Source organism: Carcharhinus amblyrhynchos, chromosome 14 (assembly GCF_965287045.1).
Source record: "Carcharhinus amblyrhynchos chromosome 14, sCarAmb.v2.hapA, whole genome shotgun sequence".
Classification (NCBI taxonomy): domain Eukaryota; kingdom Metazoa; phylum Chordata; class Chondrichthyes; order Carcharhiniformes; family Carcharhinidae; genus Carcharhinus; species Carcharhinus amblyrhynchos.
This window is the reverse complement of record NC_137337.1, coordinates 65,984,499-66,012,464: the sequence shown is the minus strand read 5'-3', so window position 1 is coordinate 66,012,464 and position 27,966 is coordinate 65,984,499. Positions and strand designations below refer to the sequence as shown.

Below are 27,966 nucleotides of genomic sequence, written 5' to 3'. Positions count from 1 at the left end.
TCATTGCCCTTGCTCCATCCTTTGCGTCCAGTAGTACGTTTGCTCCACAACCACATTCCATGGTACAACAAAATGTACTGGAATCTCAAAAAACTGGAAGTCTGACACATAGATTAAATGGAAAAATCATTTGCAGTAAATCTCTGATAGAGTTTCCAGCCATGAATAGAATCCTAATTCTTTTTCCTTACAGTCAGGAGGCCATTCAGCCCTTTGCACTCTTTAAAACAGCAATCTAAATTATCTCCATCATCCTGAAAATTGTCCTATTCAAGTTTCATCCTTATATATTCTATAACTACGGAAACCAAGCTTCTAATTAATTTGCTTTGGAGAGTATATTAAAATATTATTTTGTAAAGTGGACCAACGAGCTATGCTGGAAGCAGAGTTTTGAAATACAATAATTATTAACTTGTCAGTGAGTAATGAGTGTCTGGAACATTGAAAATTCTGTGACCCTCAACAGATTTTCACGTGCTGGGGGTCAGAATGATTCAACCATAAAAACTGGGACTAGTTTATCACTAATTCCCAACATAAATCAACTTCCCCACCCAGTGACCTACATGGAAAATGCAGATAGTGAGTCATGGAATTAACATAGAATCAATGCTTCCCAACCAGAAGTCACTGTTCTACACAACCAAATCCAAGCTAGACGATAAACTTGGCAAAAAAGAGCCAGCAGGCATCAACAATTCGCCATAATGTTATTGTCTCTCACATTAAGAAATGGAATATGTATTCCCTATTTTGTATTCTCTGACAAGATAGTCACATCCATTCAAGAATGGAAAGAACCTCCATTCACAATAGAAAGATACAAGCTGAGTACATAGACAAGAAGGACATAACATTACCATGAGCAGGTTCGCTGCATAGACTCTAGTGACTGAAAGTGAGACAAGCTGATAAGCTGATACAGCCAATGAAACAATTATTCACTGCTGCAATGCATAAAACAAAACACACAAGGTAGCCAATTTGTGTATAGAAATGTGGTAATGAACAAATAATCTGTCTTAATGATGTCCATCATGGGATAAAACAAGGCCAGGACATTAGGATAGCTTCCTGCTCTTCAAAATTGTTCTATGGAATCTCTTAAGTTTGCCTGAGAATACCTGAATATTTGCTTTTAAACAACAGCTTCTTTAGTTTTCTAACTCCATGACAGTTTGTATTGTTACACATCTGTTGTCTTAAATAGAAACTAAACAATGCAAACACCATAAGCTTATACTGTTCAGACTACGTGGCTTCATAAACTGAAGGCCTGTCATGCGCCTTTCCCAATGATACTAAACAATGCCATCTATTTTGAGCGTATTTTTCATAAGGTTGAACATGTCATTTGTTTGAGCTACAGCTCAGGATCATGTCTTCATTGGGCACTGAACAACCCAATTACTAGTGTTAGGCTTCAGTGCAGTCAAACTGACCAACCACCACGTAGAATCAGAGAATAATTATAGTTCAGGAGGCGGCCATTTGGCCTGTTCTGACAGTACTGGCCCACTAAAAGGTGCAATTCACCCAGTTTACTCCCCTGCCTTTTCCCTGTAGTTCTGCATGATTCATTTTCAGATTTTGAAAGCCTAAATTGACCCTGCCTCCGCTACACTCAGGCAGTGCATTCCAGATATGTCATTGGCACCAACATGGACTAAAGCATCTGTCATTGACCATGTCACCAGGGAGAGAACACACTATCCTGGATTTATGTCTGCAGTTACAGAAACACATGTCTGTCTCCCTATCACTACTGTTCTTCCAATCTTTATCTTATTTTCCTGGATAGCTGAGCCAGCCATGATGTGATGGGCTTGGCTCTGGATGCAGACCCCAGGTGAACGATCACTTTCAATAGTATTCAGAACGGAATACTTGTTGGGGAGTCAGATGCACTCAAGAGACATCTGCACTATTTGTCTATTTCTTCTTGACTGTCTGGTAGTCACCCATTCCCTCTCTCCTTGCATATTCCAAACTGTGAGGCACCACATCTATAAAAAAAGAGACAGTCAGCAAAGACCTAAATCTTATGGCTAAACCACAGTGATACCAGCTACAGCTTTAACTCCAAAACCCAGATCTCAAAGATACTGCAACTGACAATACTTTTTGCATAATTAGGAAATGTCCTGCAGTTCCCACATGAAACAGGATGTGAACTCCAGGGGTCAGAGCTAACCTGCTTCTCTTCTATTAGCTAATAAAGCCCACTGCTCTAAAACTAAAGATTCATCAGTTACTATTCTTATGTTGTCACTAAAATACAATTAAATACAATTAAATTATCCTTAATTTTTAAAAAAATAAAACTTTTGATTTTCCAGCTCTTTAGACTAACTTCCTAACTTTGGAGGAGGGGAAACAAAGCTACAATGCTCACCAATCAACTCAAAACCTTCTTGTGATTATTAGTTTGCTATTTGTTCTCTCTCACTTCAACAATCCCAACCTGCTCCATGGTAATCCAGCTGCTCCACACTCCACCTGGTCTGCTTGACAGTGATCCTGACCTGCTGCATGTCCTGGAGGTAGAATAGAGCCAATGCTTCGAGTCAGGATGACCCTTCATGGATGTTGGCTCTATCTTCTTGCCACAGATGTTGTCAGACCTGCTGAGATTTTCTAGCATTTTCTGTTTTTGTTTCAGATTCCAGCATCCACAGTATTTTGCTTTTAGATTATGTTGCTCTCCCCAGCTTATTTCATTATCTTGACCTGTTGCACATTCCTCCACATGTCTTAAAGATAAAGATTAATGTTTGATACCAGACAGGTGTTAGTGGAACTCTGATCTAAAACCAATCATATTTAACACAAATATCATGTAATATTGCTTAAGGTCATAATGACAATAATTCCTAAAATTTTACTGTGCACTGATAACCACATTCTATTTTGAAATAATAGTGTCTTGTGGTGAACTTTTGAATATCAGAATGCTTATGTTTTTACTTTGAGCAACCTCAGGCAATCTTGAAGAATACCTTCCGTTTTCACGTCACTATGATTTTATCCTTTTATATGACAAGTTCCTGCTACACGGCCCTACACAGAAAACGCCCTGTATATTTTCATCATTTTTTTTCTCATTTTGTTTCCTATGTCCTAACCTCCTTGATCAGTATTGGAAAATATTCTAGAACAGAGTTGAAATAGTTTTCTGTTTTCCCTTTCACATATTCACAGAATTGTTACATCGCAGAAGGATGTCATTCTGCTCATCATGCCTGCAACCATCTCTTTGAATGAGCAATTCACCTAGTTCCATTCCTTGTCTTCTCCCCATATCCTTTCAATCTTTCTTTATAATAGCAATTGCCTCTTGAATGTCTTGATTAACATGTCTATTCCACACTCAGGGAGCGCTTTCCAGTTCCTAACCACCCAATACACAGTGCTGTTGAATGGTTTGGGCAGTTAATTCCCAGAGCGTCGATGAGCCTTATCAGCATAGGGGTGTGACAGGACATACCCAGGGATGATGATAGAGACATCTGGAGACTTTTATTAATATGCATAACTCAGGTGATTCCTTAACTACTCTGCAGAAGAGATCTGTCAATTTGGCTCTAAACTCCCGATGTCAAGAGCTTCTCGGGGACAACATGAAGCTGGAAAACACTGAAGAATCATAGAATCCTACAATGCAGAAAGAGGCCATTTGGCCCATCGAGTCTACAATCCCACTCAGGTCCTATCCCCATAACCCCAGGTTTTCACCCTAGTCTCCCTGACACTAAGGGACAATTTATCATGGCCTATCCACATAACCAGCACATCTTTGGACATAGGAGGAAACCAGAGCACCTGGAGAAAATGCATGCAGACACAGAGAGATTGTGCAAACGCAACACAGAGAGGCAATGATCCGAGGTCGGGAATTGACTCTGGGTTCCTTGCACTGCGCTAACAATGGTGCCACCATGCCACCCCCACTATACCTTATACCCACCTATCAGACAGCTACTCAGCCTACAAATCAATCCACTACTTCCAAAGGAGTGTCCATTGTACGAAAATAATGAAATGGTCAATTCTCTTTGTTCATCCAGCATTACTAGGTGAAATAGATTGGCCACACTAAATTGTCCTTTAGTGTTCCTAAATTGTCCCTTAGATGTGTAGATTAGAGAGATAAATGGGATAAATGTGTGGGGTTACAGCGACGGGTGGGCCTTGGCAGGATGCTCTGTTGGAGAGTCGATGCAGACTCAACGGGCTGAATGGCCTCCTTCTGCACTGTGGGGATTCTATGATCAACAGCAACACCTTATTTGTGCAACAGATTTATGAATTGTTCAGATCTTGCAGGATTTTCTTGTATCTGTTGATTGTTAGTTGTCTATATTCATCAAGTTTTGCTAATGTTTATCCAAACAAAAGTATTAACTTTGACAACTATTAAAAGTAGACTTCGGCAGCAAATCAGAACAAGATCCAATTTAGGGAACAAGCTAGGGCTGAAGAGTTTGTGTTTACTCATCTAAAAGAAAAAAGTCAATACAACAACTCATGTCTTCAGATGCTGCAAGAAATTTTGGATAACTAACATAAACATTTTGAAGTACAGTCGCTATTGGGAAAACAACAAGGTCCCTCAAATTATTAATGTCCAGATATTCTGTTTTTGCTGATGTTGGATAGAGAAATGTTAACTGGAAAGAACATTCTTTTCTTCAACTCGTGTAATGATTTTGTAGGTAGACTGAATCTCAGTTTAACATCTCATTCAAAAGGCAGCATACCTCTGACAAAACATCGCTCCATCAGTACTGTACTTGAGTATAATAAGATTGAAGCATACCTTTCAGCACCTAGAGGTAGCCGCACAATTAAAAATACATCGGCTAAAGAATGACCTCAACTTCACTTATACACCTGTGATCCATATTATTTGATAACACAAAAAATGAGACAGTTCCTTAAAGGCTGCACAATCCTATAACTGTTGATTCCTGTACAGTGCAAAAATTATCAACATTAGTCTGAATCCACAGCTCTCTGGGATAGAGAATTCCAAAGATTCATAGCCCTTTTTTCATCTCAGCCCTAAATGACTGACCCTTACCCGGACCATATGATCCATAATTCTAAATCTTCAGATAAAAGAACCATTTATTCTGCCAGGATCTCTAAAAACTTAAACATTTCAAGGAATCACCTCTCATTCTACTAAACTCCAGAGAATTTAGGCTCTTTGCACTCAATCTCCTCTCAGAGGACAACTCTCATAATGGGAATCAATCAGACGAACCTTTGTTCTACCTCATCTGAGCCAAATATACTATTTCTTAACCAAGGAGACCAAATCTGTATGCTGTACAACAGGTGTAGTCTCGCCAAGGCCCTACATAACTGCAACAAGATGCCCTTACTCTTATAATCTAACCATTTGCAATGAAGACTAACATAACTAACATTGCCTTCCTAGTTGCTTGCTGTAACACCCTAACTACATTAGATCTTGTGGGTTTTAACCAAAAAATGTGGTTTGCAAATGTAGATTCAATGTAACACAGAACAGGTTTATTGAAAGATGCTCTGCGCAGAGAGCAAAAAATGAAAGAAGGGCAGAAGCCTGTGAAATAGCCACAAATAATATGACTGGTTCTTAAAGCAATGATGTAACCACTTAAATACAGAACATTTCTCCCCCTTTACTTCTATGTTCACGACAACAAATTACCATGATGTTATACATAGGATCAATAATACTCAAGTGCTCAAGTGTACCGTGTCCCATTAATCATTACATATAGTCAATAAGGCAGTCAATCAGGAGAAAGTCTATGCCTTTCTGGTTGTATATAACGTTCTGGAACTTGACTGTCCTTAACCCTAGAAACAGGTTTTGGAACTTCAGTAGACACTTCTTCCCTTGGAACTAATTCTGCATTGTTCTTACGTGGTTCACCTGACGAAGAGGGAGTCCCCTTGAAAGCTTGTGAGTTTACTATCAAATAAATCGGTCGGACTAAAACCTGGTGTTGTCAGACTTTTTATTGTTCTTACGTGACATAGTAGCATAGACACAATCATCAGGCAATTCTGATTCAACTAAATCTTCAGTAGCGGTAGTAGTATTCACAACACTAGGAAGTAAAGAAGTTAGTATTTCTGGAGATGATTCAGAGAAATCATTTTGAGGTGACATTTATCAGTATGACATTAAATTAGTTCATTTCTGGATGGAACCAGATAAGAAATTGGGCTTTTTTTTTGCTAAAACTGTAGCTGGTACCCATTTCTCACTCATGGCATAATTAGACAACAACACTCAATCGTCTTATTGAAATGAGCAGTGTTTTGCCCTCATTTCTAATCAAGCACCTTGAGATTGTTGTTGGTGCTCTTCTGAAGGTAATAACAAATGAAACATAGTTCTCCTCTTTCTCTAATAGCAATGCAGATAAATTTTGGGTAGTTGCAGGAATGTTTCTACAAGATGACAAAAAGCAATTCACACAACGTGATGAGAAATGGTATGCACCTGAAGCTTTTAAAGAATGTTTCAAGTATTTTACGAATTTTTCAGCTAATTCATTGGTTGAAGAATGATAAAGGTACAGATTTTATATGCTGACTACTAGTTACTTTGAGATAATCCTCAAACTCGAGAAGTAAACTGTGAACCATTATCACTAATAATCCATTCGGGTTTACCAAATTTTACAAAAACGTCATCGTATCTTTCAATGGTTTGTTCAGATGTAATAGCGCTCATAACTTCTGGCCACTTTGAGTATGCATCAATTATAACTAAGAAAATGTAACCTTCAAATCTATATGCCATGGCTCTTTAGACCAATCCCGAGGATGTAATTTTTATTAATGAACAGGACTGATACTGCCTCACTTCAGTCTGAGTATCCAGACCAGACCACCAAAAATAATTCTGCTAATTCCTTTATCCAGACTATACCAGGATGTCCTTCATGTAATTGATCAAGAACTCTTCCAAGCAGACTGGGAGGAATGATCACTTGGATTTCCACAAAAGGCACCCACCTTGGATGGTCAACTCAAGCTTTCTGGACACATGGTTTAAAAACCAGCTTGCATACAATGCATTCCAGCTATTGTCCCTTTCAATACCACATCTACCATCTTCCCCATTATGGGATCATTTCTGGTATGTGTCTGAACTTGAGAAGCTGTCATAGGCAAACGATCCACCAGCGAAAAATAAAGAATACCGGCACTCTGACTGACGATACCTTATGTCGTAGGAGTGCGCAGATCAGTGACCATCTTCACAATCGGCTAGCAGGTAATGACGGTCTGCCTTTATATGGCCCAAAAATAATTAAAGGTCAATGATCAATGTGAAATGATGACCATATAAATAATGCAATCATTGTATCCCAAACTTTGTGCCAAAAATTATACCAAATACTTATTTTTCTAGCTGAGCGTAGTTAGATTCAGCACTAGTCAGGGTATGCAAAGCAAAAGCTATTAGTTGTTCCTCTCCCAAAGGAATGTGTGAAACGACTGTCCCTACTCCATTAGATAAAGGAACACAAGTAAGCAGCATTGGTAGCTTCAGATTAAAATGAACTAATATTTCAGACTTCTGCAAAGCATCTTTGACATCCTTGCATGCTTCCTCACATTCGATTGTTCAGTCCCATGACTGTCTCACACATGGCTTCAATAATGCAGCTAAGTTAGGACAAATATGCATAATAATTTACTACTGCTAGAAAGGATTGCAATTATGCTATATATTATTGGATGTGGTGCTTCTAAAATAACTTCAAGTTTTTTTTTAGGTGCTTTATGTAGTCCTTTACCATCAATAACATGATCCAATTACTATACTGACGTCTGAAAAAGAGCACACTTTTCTTTCTTGATACTTGTGCTTAAAGATGTTGCAATGTTGCTTCTAAATTATTTAAGTGCTGCTCACTTGACCCAGTAATTAGAATATCATCCAGGTAATATTATGCACTAGACAGACCACTTAATTTTGGACTGGTGCAGATGTTATTCCAAAAAGAAATCTTATATTACCAAAAAGACCTTGTGGAGTAATAATGGGCAGCAATGGTTGTGATTCAGTGGCTTCATTCATGTGTAAATTTGAATGTGAAAGATCAATCTTGCTGAGTTTCTGCCCACCTGATAACCCAGCAAACAAATCTTCAATTAAAGGAAGCGGATGCTGATCAGCACACACAACATCAGATTCAAGGTTGTTTTAAAATCATCACAAATACATACTGACCTATCTGGTTTCATTACTGGTACAATGGGGGTAGCCCAAATCATTGTAACCGGGCCTAACATACCAGTGTGAACAAGTCATACTAATTTTTCCACAACCTTGATGAATTGCATATGGTACTGCTCTGAGCTTTTAGTTTGACTATTTGGCTTTATCTTAAGTTACAGGTGAACTCCCTTCATTGAGTCAATGTTTCCTCAAATGCACTGTTGTATTTATCCAGAAGGAGCTGCAAGCCTGTATTGGCACTGACCAATAATCGATTGAAGCACTCCAGTTAAGCTTTATTTTCTCCAACCATAATTTTCAGCTGTGTTTTGGAGATTATCATGGACCACATGGATAGGCAAATTGATTGTTTATCCACTCAATTCTGCATTAGCCATAAAGTAATGGCACAATCTCTTCCACGCAAGTGCTTAAATTCACGTAAGTTGATTTTAAAAGGAAGATAATTTATTTTTTGTTGGCAAGTAGTTTCAGGAATTAAATATACAGCAGCACCAGTATCAATCTCCATCCTCAAAGGTTCTGGTGATTCCAAAGTTAACTGGAAAAACTGTGTGATTTATGCTGCATGGATAAGACCTTCATTTGGTGCTCTTCCATCATATTCTAGACATCCTCTTTTTCACAGTTGTAATTCTTTACTTTCACGTTGTAAAATTCTTCATGGAATGCAACATCTTGAAGTTATGCAGATTCTTCTTCTGAATATTCTTCTCAAGCAAAGCTGATCTAGCCCAACAAGCTTTTGCAATGTGACCCATTTTGCCATAATTCTTGCCTCAACTATCCTTGTTCCAGCATTGACTCAACAAATGGCCCACTTTGGCACATCTGTGATGTGCTTGTTGCCATTTTGACTTCATGTAGAAAGGTGATCAACTTGTGGACTTTCATTCCTGCACCAAATTGTGAAGCTTCTTTAGCAGCCAATTGCATCGACACTGCGATTTCTACTGCTGTTTTTAAAGTCAAAGCATGTTCAAGCAATTTTCTTTGGATAGCCTTATTTTGAAGACCACAAATTAGTTGATCATGAAGGGTACCTTCTAATGACTCACCAAACTCTCAATGTTGTGCCAGCTTTTTTAAGGTTGCCACAAACTGAGCAATGCTTTCACCTTCCACTTGATTCCTTCAGTGAAATTGAACCATTCTGCCATATAAGTGGTTTTGGCGAATAATGCTCTTCAAGGCATCTTACGTTTTGGTTCCTGACTTTGCTGAATGAATTAAGCTCTGGAGCAAATGGAAGGTTTCACTTCCTACTGTACCAAGGAAAGCTGTTACGAGCAACTTATTTGCAATAATTCAGTTGTACAAAGTACAGAAACTGCTCAGCATAGGAACGCCATGATTCATGTCCTAATTGAAAGGATCCATGGATCCTAATTGACCTGTCAATTCTCTTGGAGGGCCTAGTGTCTCAAGACTGCTCAGTATATATTATTATCTTCCTTGTGCCTTTTTACCCTGGGGGCTGTTGACTTGGTGCATTTTTTTCCAAAAGGTCCCAGCCGTACAGCATCCCCTATTTTCAAATACGCCAGATACTGCTTGAAATCTCACTCTTCACTAGTCAGAAAAACCCGTTCTTTTAAAGCCAGAGTGTCCACCCTTTTTCAACTGCATTGTGATTCTTCTGTTCTGCTGCTGCTACATACGGTAACACCTGCTCAGACTCTGCAGCTTAGGAGTCTACCCGATTCCCTCCGCTCCCCCATACCCCCACCCCACACCCTGGTAAGAAAGACGATATTTATTTTAAACTTTCTTTTTTCTCTTACTTGGACTTCCTTCACTGGCATCTCAATCTTTAATCCTGTTGTTTATTTTCTCCAGCCTTCTAATATTCAAAGTGCGAGGTCACGCAACATATTTTTCCCCCACTTGTGATCATTTTTTGATGAAAAGAAATCCCGACTCATCGCCAGTTTTCTTTTTATGTCCCAACTATATTAGAGGTTGTGGGTTTTTAAACAAAAAGAAAAGGGTGTGGTTTGCACACGTAGATTCAAAATAACATGCAACAAACAGGTTTATTGAAAAATGTTCTCTGCGCAGAACAGAAAACGAAACTAAGACAGAAGCTTGTGAAGCATCCCAATTACAGCACCGTAGAATCATGTGACTGGCTCTTAAAGCAATCATGCAACTACTTAAATAAATAACACTTGCCTTACCTGCATGTTAAATTTCTGTACAATGAACCCTAAATCCCTCTGAACACCAACATCTACTAGTGTTTCACCTTGCAAAAAAAATTCAAATGTTCCATTCCTCCTGCCAAAAGAAAAAAGGTGAATAATTTCACACTTCCCCACATTATATTCATCTGCACCTTCTTGCTCAATTACTTAAACTGGTTTATGTCCTTCTGCAGCCTCTGTGGCATTCCTAGTTTTGTACCATCAACAAATTTGGATACAGCACACTCAGTTTTCTCATTTATTTCGTTCATGGGAACTAGGCATCAAGACCACCTTGTGGAAACCTTCAATCCTATATATCTTATGATTCAATGCAAGTAGCAGCTTTAAAGCTTTGATATTTCAATTTTTTGTTCACCAGCAGAATTGTAGATGAGATTTTTTGTTTAGTCTACAAATCTGTTATCCTCTTGTTCTTTTGCCAATTACCTTAAAACTGTGTCCTTTGGTTACTGACCCTTCTGCCACTCAAAACTGATAGGCAAGACCAGAATATATTGCCTATCCCGAAATGCCTTTAAAAAGATGGTGGCGAGCTGTCATTTTTAACTGTTGCAGTACCCTCAGTGCCACCAGAAAGGAAGTTCTAGGATGTTGACCAGTGATACATTTCCAAGTCAGGAGATTGTGAGACTTGGAGAGGAACTTCCAAATAGTTGTGTTCCAATTGTCAGTGGCACTCTCAAAGTCATTGATATAGATTGGGGTAGGAAAACTGATTGTCCAGAGAGCCAAATCTTGTGTGTGGAAATTGTATAAAGGTAGGGTGTTGCAGCCATATATGCTCAAGGAATGAATAATTATAATAAGGATGCATTTTGGTAGAAATAAAATCTTTACTATAATAATTGGACTATCATAATGATGTATTACTTTCAGTAACAAATACAAACTTTCCCTTTTACACACCCTCCTGGTTTAACGAGGTCAATAAAGTTGGTCATCCCTTTTTACAGTGGCATTGAAGTTCAGTGTCATCCTTTTTCTCTCTCACCACAGATTCCACCTCAACTGTTGAATATTTCAGCATTTTCTTTATTTCAGATTTCCAGCACCAACAGAATTTTGTTTTTTCTTTGCCAACATAAATGATGCTTTACCATGATCGAAAATATGATGCAAGACCCACCAATGAAAAAACAGTAAAGACAAAGAAAGCATGAATACACCAAAGGCATTTCAGAGGCAGTGATCACATCATATGGGAACACAATGATCTAAGGACAAGAGAACAGAAGAAATTGGTGCAGGAGTAGGTCATTCAGCTCCTCAAGCCTGCTCTGCCAAACTAGATTACAGTTGATCTTTTACCTCAAAACCATCTTCCTACACAATCCCACATCCCTTGATATTTTTAATATCTAGATACCGACCAATATCTGTCTTGAACGTACTCGATGTCTATGCCTCCACAGCCCTCTAAGGTAAAGAATTCCAAAGAACCAGCACCTTCTAAGTGAAAACATTCTTCCTCATCTCAGTTCTAGATAGCCTACCCATTATTCTTTGACTACATCCCCTGATTCTGAACCCTCTAGCAAGGGGAAACATTTCTCCATCTTTCCTGTCAAGCCCTGAAAGAATTATGCATGTTTCAATGAGATCACATCTCATTCTTCTAAAATCTCGGGAATATTGGTCTGATCCGCGTCCTATCTCTCAATGCAGCACGATGGCACAGTGGTTTGCGCTACTGTCTCACAGCAGCGGGGCACAGGTTTGATTCCTGGCTTGGGTCACTGTCCGTGTGGAGCTTGAACATTCTGTGTGAATTTCCTCTGGGTGCTCCGGTTTCCTCCCACAGTCTAAAGATGTACAGGGTTAGGTGGATTGGCTGTGCTAAATTGCCCCCGAGTGTCAGGGGGACTAGCTAGGGTAAATGCATGGGGTTGTGGGGATTAGGCCTTGGTGGGATTGTGCAGATCCAATGGGCCAAATGGCCTCCTTCTGCACTATAGGATTCTGTGATTTCAAGAGCTGGGATTTAATAACCTCACCACACGTTTTAAAACAGATGTTACCACGGTCATCTGTAATCTGTTCTCACCTGCTACGAAGCACATTATAGTTTTGAGAAATTTGAAAATTAGCAAACACCAACCTAAAGCAATCAGGTTGGCCGGCAGCCCTCCAACACAGCCTTCCTCCCGAGTGTAAGGCGTAGATCCCGTCTGCAGTCAATTAATGTTAATTCAAGTGTGAAATGGCTGCAGGCAGGCAGAGTCAGCAGGGATGAGTTCCCTGCCAACTTTTCAGATGGTAGAAACAGAAACCCTGTCATCTGAAATATCTAGGCCCTCGTGCTGCTGTGTTCCTCCATATGTATTCATCTCCTCACTGGTGACCACACACATTCCCCAAGAAATCACCTCTAAATCCAACTTACCTGCAAGTTCCAATTGCCTTGAAACCCACCATAGGATCTACATTTTTTGTTACATTCTTGATGAACAAGTAAGCTTCCTAGGTGGGTTAATCCCTCATCTCCCCTTATATATACACAATTTGTTTCTAGTCTATTCAAGCTGAATGCATATGTTACAATTTTGAGTTCATCACTGATATCTACTCACATTCATTGGTGTCAGTCACTCACTTAACCAGTCTGGTTGTGTGCTTTCTCTGGTGCAGTTGTGGACCGGAGTAGAAGCTCCTGCTCACTTATGTAGTCCATAGTTGCAGAGCCCCAGGCAATGATCCTCATGCCACTAGTTACATTACCTCCAATTCATAAGCCCTCATCTTGATAATAATCTCTTTTGTAGCATCTTCACCTTGCAAAAATCTAAGTATATTATATCCACTGATTCTCCATCATTGCCTTGCCGTTACAACCTCCCAAAACAAAATTAGATTTGACAAACTCAACTCCTTTTTCAAAAACCCCTGTTAACATTGCCTGATCAAGGTGATTGTCTTATTGAATAGAAATCAAATGCACTCAAGTCTTTAAAGTTACAATTGTGAAGACGACTGTGGGTGCTGGACAAGAGATTCCAATTCCCATGACCCATTGTGGGATAAAATGCCTTCTGGATTTCACCCAGAATATCCCAGCTCTAACTTTAAGATTGTGCTCCTCTGTTCAAGATTCTCCCACTGAAGAAATTAGCTTTTCTTTCACCATTGTAACAAATCCACCTCAATTAGAACTCCCCTTAGCCTTCTAAACTCAAAGGATATAGCCTCATAATTTAGTACTTAGATCCCTCATACAGTACCATTCTTGTGATTCTGTGCTATACACCCTTCCAAGGTCAACACATCTCTTGGAATCATAGAATCCCTGCAGTGCAAAAAGAGGCCACTTGGCCCATCTGCACTGACACACAGCATCTTACACAGGCCCATCCCTCCCCCACCCTATCCCCATAACTCCACACATTTATGCCACTAATCCCCCAAATCTAAAACATCTCAACACACTTTGGGGCAACTTAGCATGACAATCCATCTAACCTGCATATCTTTGGACTATGGGAAGAAAGTGAAACATCCAGAAGAAACCCATGCAGACACAGGGAGAACATGCAAACTCCAAACAGACAGTCACCCAAAGCTGAAATCAAATCCAGTTCCTGGCACTAAGGCAGCAATACTAACCACTGTATTGCCCCTTTCAGAGGTGAAACTAAAAACAACACTTCAGATGGGGTCTGACCAAAGCAGTTTACAACTGCAACATAAAAACTTTCTTCTCTTTGTGTTGTACCCCGCTTGAGAAAAAAGGCCAACATTCCATTACTCTTCTTGGTCATTTTTTTTTATGCCTGCACAAACCTTATAGTGATGCATGGGATGCCTAAATCCTTTCACACTTCCACAACGTATAGCTTTTCATTACTAAGAAAATATACCGACTTGCCTTTCTTGGATCCAAAGGCAATGACCTCTCACTCCTCTGCACTGAGCCCTGTTACATTTTTCAATCATTCTTTTGTAATTTCATGCTCTAATTTACATTGAGAATGTGTGTTCCAGTCCATAATGGATCTCAAATGTAACAATACTACAACAAAGACAATGCTACCAAAACAATTAACTCTATTCGTTAAAGCTAGAGCTTTGCTTATAATTTTCACAGTAACTTCATTGCAGTGTTCATGTAAGCCTACTTGTGACACTATAAACAAAACTAAAATAAATCAGAGACAAATGTGGTCTGACTATGTTATCAATATTAATAGCCCTAACGCATGAATTTTTCATTTTATCTGTTTATACACATTGTAATATTTACCAATTATTGCAAAATAAATACACTAACACTCAGTAAATTGACAGTTTGGCGTGGCCGGTCCACCTGGCCAGCGTGTCTTTCGGACTGTGGGAGGAAACCAGAGCACCTTTGACAAGATGCCACATAGGAGACTGTTAAATAAGTTAAGTGCCCAAGGTGTTAAGGGTAAGATCTTGGCATGGATAGGAGATTGGCTGATTGGCAGAAGGCAGAGAGTGGGGATAAAAGGATGGCAGCTGGTGACTAGTGTGTTTCAGGAGTCAGTGCTGGGACCACAACTTTTCACAATATACATTAACGATTTGGAGGAAGGAACTGAAGGCACTGTTGCTAAGTTTGCAGATGATACGAAGACATGTAGAGGAACTGGTAGTATTGAGGAAGCAGGGGACTTGGAGCGGTTAGGAGAGTGGGTAAAGAAGTGGAAGATGGAATACAATATGGAAAATTGAGAGGGTATGCACTTTGGAAGGAGGAATGGAGGCATAGACTATTTTCTAAATGGCAAAATGCTTAGGAAATCAGAAACATGAAGGGACTTGGGAATCATTGTTCAAGATTTTCTTCAGGTTAACATGCAGGTTCAATTGGCAGTTAGGAACGCAAATGTTAGCATTCATGTTGAGAGGGCTAGAATACAAGAGCAGTGATGTACTTCTGAGGCTATGTAAGAGTCTGGTCAGGCTCCATTTGGTGAATTGTGAACAGTTTTGGGCTCCATATCTGAGGAAGAATGTGCTGGCCTTGGAAAGAGTCCAGAGGGGTTCGCAAGAATAATCCCTGGAATGGAGTTTGTCGCATGAGGAACAGTTGAGGACTCGGCCTGTAATCGTTGGAGTTTAGAAGGATGAGGGAGGAATCTTATTGAAACTTACTGGATATTGGGGGGGCTGGATAGAGTGGACGTGGAGAGGATGTTTCCACTCACAGGGAACACTAGAACCAGAGGGCACAACCTCAGGCTAAAAGGACCATCCTTTAAAACAGAGATGAGGAGGAATTTCTTCAGCCAGAGAGTGGTGAATCTGCGGAACTCTGTTGCTGAAGGCTGTGGAAGCCAGCTCTTTGAGTGTCTTTAAGACAAAGGTAGATTTTTGATTAATAAGGGGATCAGGAGTTATGTGGAAAAGGCAGGAGAATGGGGATGAGAAAATATCAGCCATGATTGAATGGTGGAGCAGACTTGATGGGCCAAGTGGCCTAATTCTGCTCCTATATCTTATAATAATCTAGAGGAAACCCATGCAGACTCCGCACAGACGGTGACCCATGCTGGGAATCGAACCAGGGTCCCTGGCACTTTAAGGCATTGTGTCACTATGCCATGGTTTTGCAGTTATGCTTTAAGATCTCATTGAGACATATAAGATGATGAATGGGATGGATAGGATAGAGGTGGAGAGACTATTCCCGCTCAGAAAGGACAGTAGGACTAGGGGACACAGCCTCAAGATAAAGGGGGGACGGTTTAGAACGGAGTTGAGGAGGAACTTCTTCACTCAAAGGGTGGTGAGTCTCTGGAATTCTCTGCCCGTTGAAGTGGTGGAGGCTGCCTCGCTAAATATTTTTAACACGCGGGTTGATGGGTTTTTGATAAGCGAGGGGATTAAGGGTTATGGGAAGAGGGCGGGAAGGTGGAACTGAGCCACGACAGATCAGCCATGATCTTATTGAATGGCGGGGCAGGCTCGAAGGGCTAGATGGCCTACTCCTGCTCCTATTTCTTATGTTCTTATGTTTTATGTTCTAAATACTTCCACCATGCTGTGCTAACTCAATGCTATTACAAGTATGCTGCTCTTCCCTAAGGCTTTACAAAGTTGAAGAAAATTAAGACCTTTCACTGCATTGAAGAGGCTTCAAGCCAATCCATATCCAACAACCCAGCTATGACAAATGCCAGCTCAGCAGCTGAAACAGTTCACCATATTTTAAAATGAAACCACACTACATTTCTCCCAATGTTAATCATTCCTTAAAAAAAATCCAGAATCCTGATTCACATCTTTGCCAAATATTAATCAGTTCTTCCTTACACATCCTATGTACTAAGTTTCACTAAAATCCACCCATTAATTGGAAGTATATTGTTTACAAACTAATAGGTAAAACATTATTGCTGTCCACCTGAAAAGGAGGTAATAATGTATAGGCTAAGAAAATTACCAATTTTGTTAATCTACACATCTTTGTTTTCTATGGTTACAGCCTCCATTTCAGAAAGTGCTCACTGGACAGTATTATACAAGATTATGATAAACAGATTATTGCAATGTAGGGTAATTGCCAGCTCCTCAAGCATAAAATTTGGCAACAGAGTGAAGAAAAAGTACAACTTGTATATCACAGCTGGAACATGGCCACTTGGAGGAACTGCTATTGCACAGTGAGGAGAGAAGGCAGTTATTAAACAGGCCAAGTTGTTACGGGTATCTAGGACTCACTGCAATCGTTTCCCTTTCTTGTATCTGGCTCACAAAATCTTCATATAGTGCAGGAGGAAGTATTCAGCTCAGCGTACCTGTGCCAGAGATACTCAGTTAGTCCCATGCTCCCTTGTTCTTTTCCCCATACTCAGTAGATATTCATCTATCGCCTTATGGAAATTTAAAGGACATCTTTTACATACTTTTTTCCTTTAGGGAATATTGCAGAAGTGGCGAAAGGATTCTATGAGAAATTGTTTTAAGCACATCTTCACACACTTGGGAAGTGCTGGAAGAACTTGCAGGCTGAATATCAGCTTGTTGAACTACAGTATGATCACTTCTACCACAGCCAACAAATCCTGGAGTTGGATTTGAACTTGAACCCAGAGCTCCTGGCCCAGGAGGTAGGGACACAACCACTATGCCACAAGACTTCCTCTTAATGGGAGATGAAAAGCATTTAAGAGTATATTAAAAATACATTTTAAATGGTAGCTGGAAGAAAGCAAACAGAATTTTGATGCACAGCAACTACTGTTCTAAAAGGTGAGCAATGACAACTTCTAATGAGCATAATAATGATGAATTTGCTTTTCACCAGCAATTGCTATGTGGTGGAAGTCAGAATGATTTGACTGTAAAAACTGGGGCTATTTTATCAATAATCCCCAACTAAGAAAACCAAAGTCAACCTTCCCATTTAGTGACACATGTGGAATATATAAATGGAGGCTGCTCTGATCATATTCTTTGAGCCACGCAATTAATATAGAATTAATACTCAACTAGACTGAACATTTTTAGGAATTAAGTATATGAACCACCATTTCTATTGGCTGACTGACAGATATAAATTCAGGCTTGAAATAAAAGCTGCAAAAAGAATCAATATGCATCAGGTCCACTCTATTAAGTTACATGCTGTCTTGCATAACAAAAAACCTGAATATACATTCCTTATTTTGTAGTCTCTGATAAGCCAGCAGATCTATTCAAGAATGGGTACATTATCTGTTCAGCAGATATGAACTGAGTGCACAAATAGAAGGGACATAATATTGCTCTGACCAGGTTAGTTAGTGACAGGGAGAGACAAAAGGGTGGATGTAAAGCCACAGTATTTTTGAAATGTAGTCACTGTTGCAAAATAAGAAACATGGGAGGCAATTTCACTGCAGTATGTATGTTATTCTGCATGTGAATCACTGCAGCCCTGCACAAGCCTGTATGACTCACTGAAATCAATGCTGTATAATTCAAATCACTTCATGCATTTATCCTGTACATAATTCACTGCAATCCACGTATTATTTTGTACCTGACACACTGTAGTCCATGCATTACCCTATTGGACGTACTGCAACATGCATAATGTTCACAATGCAACAAGTGGTTTGAAAATTTCACATAAAAGCATACAACAGCTGTGTGCAAATCTGGATACGACACCTTAGGTTAAGAAATGCGCGACGGTATTAGAGAGGGTAGAGAAATGTTTCACAAGAATCCTTTCTGGGATGAGGGACCTCAGTTATATGGATTGATTGTTGAAACTAAGGTTCTTCGCCTGAAGAGCAGAATTTGAGAGCATATTTGATAGAGATATTTAAAACTGTAGATGGGGAGAAATTATTCACAAAAAGACACTGATTTAAAAGGTGATTGGCAAAAGAACCAAAGGTAAAATTAGGGAATATTTTTTGTTTAAACACAAGGATTGTTTAGGACCTGAAGTGCACTGCCGAGAGTATGGTGAAGACAGATTTAATCGAGACCCTCAGAATAATTTTCTGAGGAGAAAGAGTTGCAGGGCCCCAAGAGAAAGACAGAGGAATGGGATTATGGGTTGCTCTTGCGGAGAGCTGGCACAGGCACAATGGGCCAAATGGTATCCTTCCAGGCTGTAATCATTCTCTGATGCTACTCGAACAATGCCAACAGTGTGAACAGTGAGCTCACAGTTCAGGATGCTAATCCTTTCCTCTCAGTTATTATTTTTTGAAATAAGTTTTTTTTAAATTGTCATAAGAGCTGAGTGAAAATGGAATAGTCACAGGTGTCTCTCCAAATTTACAAGGTTGGGAATTTGAATGAGAGGAAATATATCTGATGTGCAAAACTATTTTACACAGTTTAAAATAACAGAAAAGATTTTCTGTTTTTGATACTTCCTTTGCGGAAGAAAAACAAATCGACTCAGGCCAATGCCATTCATCTGTACCTGCTGAGAAAGGGACTGAATTAGTTTCTACAACCACAACAGACAATGTCCAATCTTAAAGAGATTTACATCCCAGGTGCAGTCCATTACTGCTCAAGATGGATGGATGGATGTCGAAGAAAATAATGAAAAGTTCTGTTTTTGATATATATCAAACAGAAAAGGCCCAGATTGCCAACAGATAACTGATAAGAAAGGGCTCCCATTGAATGGCTGCGAATGCAGGTGTTAAAGAATATGTAATGTAATGTTTGTAACTGTCTCTACATGAATGCAGATGCAAATCAATTATGTTTAACAACAACAATAATCTTTTCCCCATTGTTTCCTAAGGTAAGAAGATTCCAATTTTTTTTGATCAAAAGAATTTGCTTCAAGATAGATTTTTCCTCTTGTCTAATCTATCAGATCTGACTGCGAATTTTTAGTTTATCAAAGACATTCAGATTTGAACAGTCTCGGTAGTTTGCACTGTACAAAACACATCCCACCCGATGCAAATAACTGCAGGTGAGAGTTACTACGAAACTGAAGGGGACTGTTTTCTGCAGGAAAAAAATTCTGGCCAATGTTTATCCCTCATCTAACATCAATAAAATCTATTATCTGGTCATTTATTATATTGTTTTCTGTGGCAGCTTTCTGGGAGTAAATTGGCTGCCATGTTTTCTAAATTGCAACACTATACTTTGGCCATAAAGCACTTCGGAAAGTCTTGTGATCATGAAATGCAATTTTTTCTTTTAACAAAGAGCAACAGACTGCTGATGACTAAATATATGCTCCCATCAACTGATTAGTTTTGGACAAACACAGTATATGTAAATGAGTGACAAATCCCATTATGATTCTGCATTTTGGAAAACAAAGCGCGCAAAGCACCATTTCAGTCTTGCGTGAAACAAACAAAGCCATTCAAGCCTTCTCTTTAAACTTCCTGTTATAAAAATAATACTGTTTACATATCAGTGATCTGCACCGTGCTGTTCAAACATGATCTTTGCCCCTGCATAACTGAATGTTGATTTTCTTTGTTACAAAGCATTAGATTAAGTATTCTTTCAGGTAATCAATTTCCTTTATATTGTGAAGATTAATTCTTATCTCAGACTTTACAAAATCACAATGCAGTTCAGGTGGAGAAGGCCATTCCACCCACCCTATCAATTCAGAAATTGTAACACTCCTCACTGTGACATCCAATTGTTTCTTAATGGTCCCAAGGGTTTTGGTGTGCTGTTGTCCAACAACCATTGTTTCCAATGATCTTATCTCATTGACATTTTGGGCTTCCTTGATGTTTTTGTTGAGTTTTTAAATGTCACTCCAGGCTGGTTTTCAAGGTCAATTTTATGTACATGCACCTCTCTGGGAGTTTTTCTACAGATTAATCAATCATTGTGTGAAATGAATTTTCAAATGAGTCCTAAAATAAACTTTTATTAGTTTGAATCTTTATCCCATAATTTTAGCATTTAAGTATAATCTAAGGCAATATTCCAGGTTAATTCATTCTATAGGCAGGATTTTCCAGCGCCTCCATGGTGTCTTCCAATGGTGAAGGCAGCTTGCCATTGGCCGTCAGAGGACCCGTCATGGGCAGTCGCCTTCAGCAGGACCAGAAAATCATGCTAGCTGGGATTCTTGAATGATCTTCTGGCTCAGAAGTAGCACCTTGAGGTAGAAGATTGTGGGCTTAACTCCACAATCCTTAACTCCAGAGAACTGGGCACAAAATCTAGACTGACATTTGTGTGTGGCAATGTCCAAGATGCCATCTTTTGGATAAGTTGTTTAATAAGACTGTTACAAATGCTTTCTAATCCAAAAGATGCAACCCTATCCAGTCTTTGCTCACACCAGATTTTAAATGGTAGAAGCAAGCAGGATGGCTGGCTCGTGTGCACTGCATTGCTTCATGTGCTTGAAAGTCTCAGGAGACACAAAACAATTGCCTACCATAACTGATCATAATAGTATTCAAGGGGAAATCTGGCTACAACACTAAACAGTGTGATTGTTATCTTCCCTGATTTGTACTTCATGGTGTTAGCTATGTGGTTTAACAACCCAATGGCTTTCTACATTGGTTGGACACATTTAATAAACTCATGTAGATCATTTCTAACTTTTTCCTTAACTATCTCAACTTCATTTATGGGGCCTGTGTGACAAGGAAAGAAGTCTTGCATTTATACAATGTTCTTCCTTGTTGAGTGTTGATGATCCCTTTAAATAGTGCTGGTTGAGGGGCATCCTTCTTTCTGCTAAACACATGTTCAGCCGTACAACATTAGTAAAGGGTGTTAAGCTGGAGCACTGAGTTCCAAAATGGTTGCACTAGCACTAAAGCAGCATTACACATTGATGGTCTTGGTCTTCCAATTCTGCATCCTTCCAGCAGATACTCCCCGCATGCACGAACATCCTCAACAAAATGTCATCTGCGCAATAAATCAGGAAGTATGCAAGGGTGCTTAGAGGCGAAAAGGCACGTGTATCACCAAAAATATGGATTAAAGAAACTAAATTTCACATGAGAGATGAATACTGCTGCTGCACATTAACTATAGCGAGAAACAGGGGAAGGGATACATTCCACGCACTACAATATTTTTCCGTTATTGTATGTTGCTACTATTGCAAATGATTGGTAAACAACATAAGAACATAAGACGTAGGAGCAGAATTAGGCCACTCAGCCCATCGAGTCTGCTCCGTCATTCAATCGTGGCTGATATTGTTCTCATCCCCATTCTCCTGTCTTTTATCCATAACCCCTGATCTATGCCAGCTGAGCACTGAGTACATAACGGATCAACTCACCATACTAGCCTGCAAATTAGTTTGTGTTTTTGTGCAGGTAAATATTCATTGTTGACTAAATAGAGGTTTCAGTCTAGTTTTACAAATTCAGGATTAAGCATTCATTTTTCACATTAGATCAAAAACTTCACAGATATCAACTCCACTCCAACATTTATAATTATCTGCTGTATGCAATATGGGGTCTTCTAAAGAGGGCTGCAGTATATAGTGTAGCCCTTCTGAAGAGGATTTTCTTCACAAAAGTATTTTTGTCTGTAGATTTATACACGCAGCTACCCAGCTATAAACTGAAACGAACCCTTCACCTTGCTGCAGCTACCAAGTGAGTGAACATACCAGAAAAAAATAGTCCAGGATAGTTCCTTCCATGAAGATTTAATGCACCAATAAATACTGAATGCTAAATATGCTGATTTCATCTAGTGTTATAAGAACATGTGACAGTGCCTCACTTTGTTGAGTTTTGCAGTCTGCAGGCACAGCAATTCTCAAAAGATGAATGATCCCAACTCTCAACTTCAAAAATATATATTTTCAATTATTCAAGAAACTGGGACCATTTATTACTGCCTTACACATCAGTCTTGGTGACGTGCTTTAAGCAAACACAATCCCAGTTCAGCACGCTGCAGTTTAGTGCAAACATTTCAGAAATATTGAGAGAGAATATTTTACCATCTAGAAAAAGGCTGTGATTTTGAGTTCATAATTACTTTCACAGACCCTGAATGACTGCTCATGTGCTTCCAACATTTTCTCCAATTTATAGCATCGGTTTTTTTTACATTTTTCTAAATAGCCTGGATAAAATTGAATACAAATTTCATGTCAAAGACATAAGTGATTAGTGCCATGCCTGAAGCTGCCAATTGTTTACATTGTGAAAAGAAATAATTTTACATTTATTTTGCATTGTGAAATATTAAGTAACATACAATAAATGCACCACAGTGCCGTGCAAGGCAATCAGAAGTCGCAGGCAAAGGATTACATCATGCAGGTAAGTTTTAATTGCATGTTGGCATAGCAACATTTCTTCACCATGTGTGGTCTTCTGCAGCTCTGTGCTTCATAAACAAGCAAATCATTTGTCACTCAGAGTCACTCGTTCACTTTTTGAAAATAGCACTCGAATTAATAGGAGAGTCGCATTACCTCAGGTAATAAACACTGGTCGGTAACTTCTGGCCCAAATCCTGACTTAAGTTGAACGTGCACCGCACATGTGCAATAAAGTCCTGACACATAGAAATGCATGCCAAATTTACACCTTCAGTTTGGGTTTGTAAAGCTGCCAGTACTGAAGTGCTGCAATCTCTCCCTAACATCCATCACTTGCACTAATGATAGGTGAGTATTTGTACTTACTTATTTGCACACTTTTTTTTGGGTCTAGCCACAGCAAGCAGAGGCAGACATTCTTTGGCTGGGTTTAGTAAATGTTTTGAAAAGACGTTTAACATATTTGTGATGCACATAAAAAAAGTGAAAGAAACATGAAAGACATGCTAATTCCAGTAAAAGTGTCGCTTCTCGGCCTTTTGGTTAAGATCAAGTGTAGTATCGACATGCTGCACTTGGTTGAAGTCATTAGATTACATTTCAGCTCCATTTGAAGCAATTTTTAAAAGTGGCAACTTGGCCTTTTGACTAAGATGCAAATGAGATCAAGCCTTGGAGGAGGAGCTATGCCTACTCCAATCAGCTTGGACCATGTAGATCAAGCCCAAGACAGGTGAGAGGCTTGTCTTGTCAGCTTGGATTGGGAATGTCTGAACTTGTTGAGACTCTGAATTGGACTTGATTTGATTGAATTGTAATAAACACAAAAACAGGTGGATTAATGTCTGGAATCATAGCACTCCTACAATGCAGGAGGCGGCCATGTAAACCATCGAGTCGGCACCAACTCACCAACAGAGCTTATTATCCAGGTCCATCCTTGCGCTATCCCCATAACCCCACACCTTTATGCTGCTAAATACCCCTAACCCACACATCTTTGAACACTAAAAGACAATTTAGCATGGCCAATCCACCTAACTTGTACATCTTTGGACTGTGCAAGGAAATTGGAGCACCCAGAGGAAGCCCACAGAGTCACTCAAGGTCGGAATTATACCTGAGTCCCTGGCACTGTGAGGCAGCAGTGCATACCCACTGTGCCACTATGTCACCAGTAAAGTCCATTTATTTATCCAAATTTTAAGAGTCTCCCTGATGCAATGTTGATCCTTAGAAATCTCTTGTGAAATGAGTTCTACATTTAGAATGGGAAGGATGCAATTTGGCTATAGGAAAGTATTCTTTAACATGCAAGTTGATGCGAACATGAAGTTGATGTGAACTCTGTTTGATTGATACTATAGAATCCAATGAAGATTGAAAATTTGGAATCATGTTCCACTATCCCAGTACATCACACTTTTAGCTTGGCTTTTTAAACTTGGAGGCTTCGATGTAGGTGCAGAAGAGTCAGGCTACATGTATAATTTTTATATCCAAACCCTCCCATCTTTCCCCCACGCCCCAGGTCCCTACCTTCCTATTTAGATACAACATGTATTAATGTATAAATATATTTTGATTCTTGTATTAAACAGAAAAATGTATTTTGCAAGTAATAATGAAGCTGCTAAAGTAAAATGTTTACTTAAATGTTAACGGTATCAAACTTTGTAGTTAACATTTAAAATAAGTTTTCCAAAATTTTACTAATGCTTTTTGAAATATTAAAACAAAACAAAACATTTAAATATGCAATTACAGAAGTGCTTTATTGAAAAATCAAAACAGAACGTGAAAATTATAGATGAAGTAAACAAGACAGAAAAATACTAACGATAAAGAAATTCAGATTTTCCACAGCCCAAAATGTGAACTCTCCTTTGCTAAAGCCCGTGCAATAAAGGTATCCAAAATCATGATCAGAGCTGTTCTGACCTCTCCTCTTCACAATTAAATTTTCAGTTTCCATATTCTAAATTAAAAATATGAACACTTATAAGATGCCACACATGAAGTTATATGATAACATAATGCAGATTTAAGTAGTTGCACAGATTTAGAATAATACAACCTATGTTCATTTATACATTAAATACTCTTCAATCATAAAAAAATTACATTTTAAATGAGTCAATAACAATAGGATTAACTACTTAAAATAAGTAACAAATTAAAAGAAAAAGCTTCAACGTACCTTTTATAACAGCAAGGAAATCCTTCCCTGTTTTCAATGCAAAACTGCTATTTCCATGCTGGACTACAATGGAAATTCATAGTCTGGCTGTGTCATAAGAGTCCTCATGCAAAGCGCTGGGGCCTGTGGAGATGGCTTCCCTGAAGGTTGCTGCTTCCATTGGGAATTCGCGCACAGTTTTTAAGCTCAGATAAGTACACAAAAAATTATTTTACTTCTACCAGCCCGTAACTTTCCACAGCTAATCGGAAGTTACGGACCAGTGCATCTTCTGCAATTGCTGTCAAATTGTGAACAAAAAAAAATGTTAGCTGCAAAGTTTGATACCATTTAAGTAAACATTTTACTTTAGCAGCTGCACAATTACTTGCAAAATATATTTTACCCTTTAATACAACAATCAAAATATATTTATATTTTAGAAACAACGCAACTGTTGTGTTAAACAGGGAGTTAAGGACATGGGGGGGAGGAGGAGGAGGGAGGGAGGAAAGGACGGTTTAGTTTTAAAAATTGTAGATTTTACATGTAGCCTGATTTTTCTGAATATATTTCAGAACATACATAGGAACATGAAGTTAAACCAAGAATGCTGGAAATGGACATTGGGAGAGTCAGAATCTATGATCAGCGATGACTTATGGCTCTTCAGATATGGATATTATATCCCATGTTTGTTCGATATGATGCATACTGTCCTGATGTGCTGTTCCAATATGTTATATTTACTTAATAGAGTTCTAATATTTGCAGCTTGTCCTTTTTATTTTATGAAAGATGTCCAATGGAAACATCCACGTATGCTCCAAAATTCCATTACATTACATCGGTGTAATTATGTGCAATAACCTCTGTGTGGCATCTTTCTGGATATTTTTTGAAAATCCAAATACACCACATTTACCAGCCCCTCCTTATCCACCATCTTACTAATTACCTTCTCTAAAAACCTCTTAATAAATTTGTCCAACTCAATTCTCCTTTCATCAATTAAATCTGAAATAAAAACAGGAAAAGCTAGAAATTCCCAGATCAGGCAGCATATGTGGAGACAGCAACAGAGTTAATGTTTCAGGTCGATGGCCTATCAGAAAGCAATTCTGTTTTTGTCCTCCACGGATGCTGCCTGATCTGCTAAATATGTCCACCGTGCTCAGTTTTTAAATTTCTTTTCATAAATCTATGTTGACTCTGTTCAAGCATAAAATTCCCCACATGCTCTGTTACCATATCCTAATAATCGATTCTAGTATTTTTTCTACTATTGATATCAAGCTAACTGATTTATAATTCCCACTTGCCTGGATGGCACAAGTCAGGGATGTGATGAGTATACTTCAACAACATTCAAGAAGCTTGACACCATCCAGGACACAGCAGACTGCTTTATTAGTACCCTATACAGCACCTTGAACATTCACTCCCTTCATCAACACACAATGGCAGCAATGTACACCATTTACAAGATTCACTGCAGCAATCAAGTCTCCTTCAACAGTGCCTTGCAAACCCACAACCTCTACCATTTGGAAGATCAAGGGCAGCAGATGCATGGCAACACGACCACCTGCGAGTTCCCATCCAAGCCACACATCATCCTGACTTCGAATTATAACTGTTGTTCCTTTACTGTCGTTGGGTCAAAATCCAGGAACTCCCTTCTTACTAATATTGTAACAATATTCCAATCAGGCAGACCTCAACAGTTCAAGGCAGTGGTTGACCATTACCTTAAGGGCAATTAGAGATGGGCAACAAGCAGCAATGCCCACATCGTTTGAAAGAATAAAAGAAGCTTTCAGTGCTGCACTAAGTCATTTTCCTCTACACTGTGACAAACCTGTTTTGATAAATATCTGCGGCACAGCTGTGGAACTTGCTTAAGGGAGGAAAATAAATCACAGTATTCTCAATGAAGTGAGGCAGTCTGAGCAAGAAAGTAGTTGCTTGTTGATTGCTGTATAATCACTGTTACAATGGACAACTGTCACTCAAACCTGAGTAATAATTTTAGGGTTGAAAAATTGTAAAGCCTGGAACCACATCAGAACTAAACAGCACTTATTCAACAGCGACATTGATGCAAATCTGATTAAAGCAAATCAGTGATGACCATTACTTTTGACTCACTCCAAGATCCCCTGCTGTAGCACACAACTGGTGTGTAATCCTACACCTTTAGCAGCTGCCAGTCGTTGCATGGCTACTAAATGCATTGAAAGCAAATCAGAAAAGACTGAACAGGCTGTGGTGCTTTTCTCTAGAAAAGGAGAAGGCTAAAGGGTGACCTGATAGAAGGCTTTAAATTGTGAAGGAGTTTGATAGACTGGATGTAGAAAAAATATTTCTGCTTGTGAGACAATTCAAAAGTAGTGTCCATCTAATATTTCACTGAATAAATCCAGCAGAAACCTCTGCCAGAGCGTATTTAGAATTTGAAAATGCATGGAATAGTTGAGACAAATGGGATAAATGCACTCAGGAAGCTTGCTAAGTACACTGGGGTGAAAGGAATAGAGGTATATGCCAAGAGGAATAAAAACAAAAAATTCTGCAAATAAGCAAGGCAGGTGGCATC

The 27,966-nt window shown here is 39.1% G+C and overlaps 1 protein-coding gene across 5 annotated transcripts in view; it reads right to left on the bottom strand.

Moving 5' to 3' along the window:
• The window catches only part of pacs2 (phosphofurin acidic cluster sorting protein 2), a 237,464-nt gene that overhangs the window by 177,865 nt on the left and 31,633 nt on the right, over positions 1 to 27,966 (bottom strand). The window contains exon 2 of one of the 5 annotated variants that reach the window (XM_080203030.1): positions 10,441 to 10,540. The exons of the other annotated variants lie outside the window; for them this stretch is intronic. The gene's annotated coding sequence lies outside the window, so the exon portion shown is untranslated. The remainder of the gene's footprint in view (positions 1 to 10,440; positions 10,541 to 27,966) is intronic. 5 annotated transcript variants of the gene reach the window in all.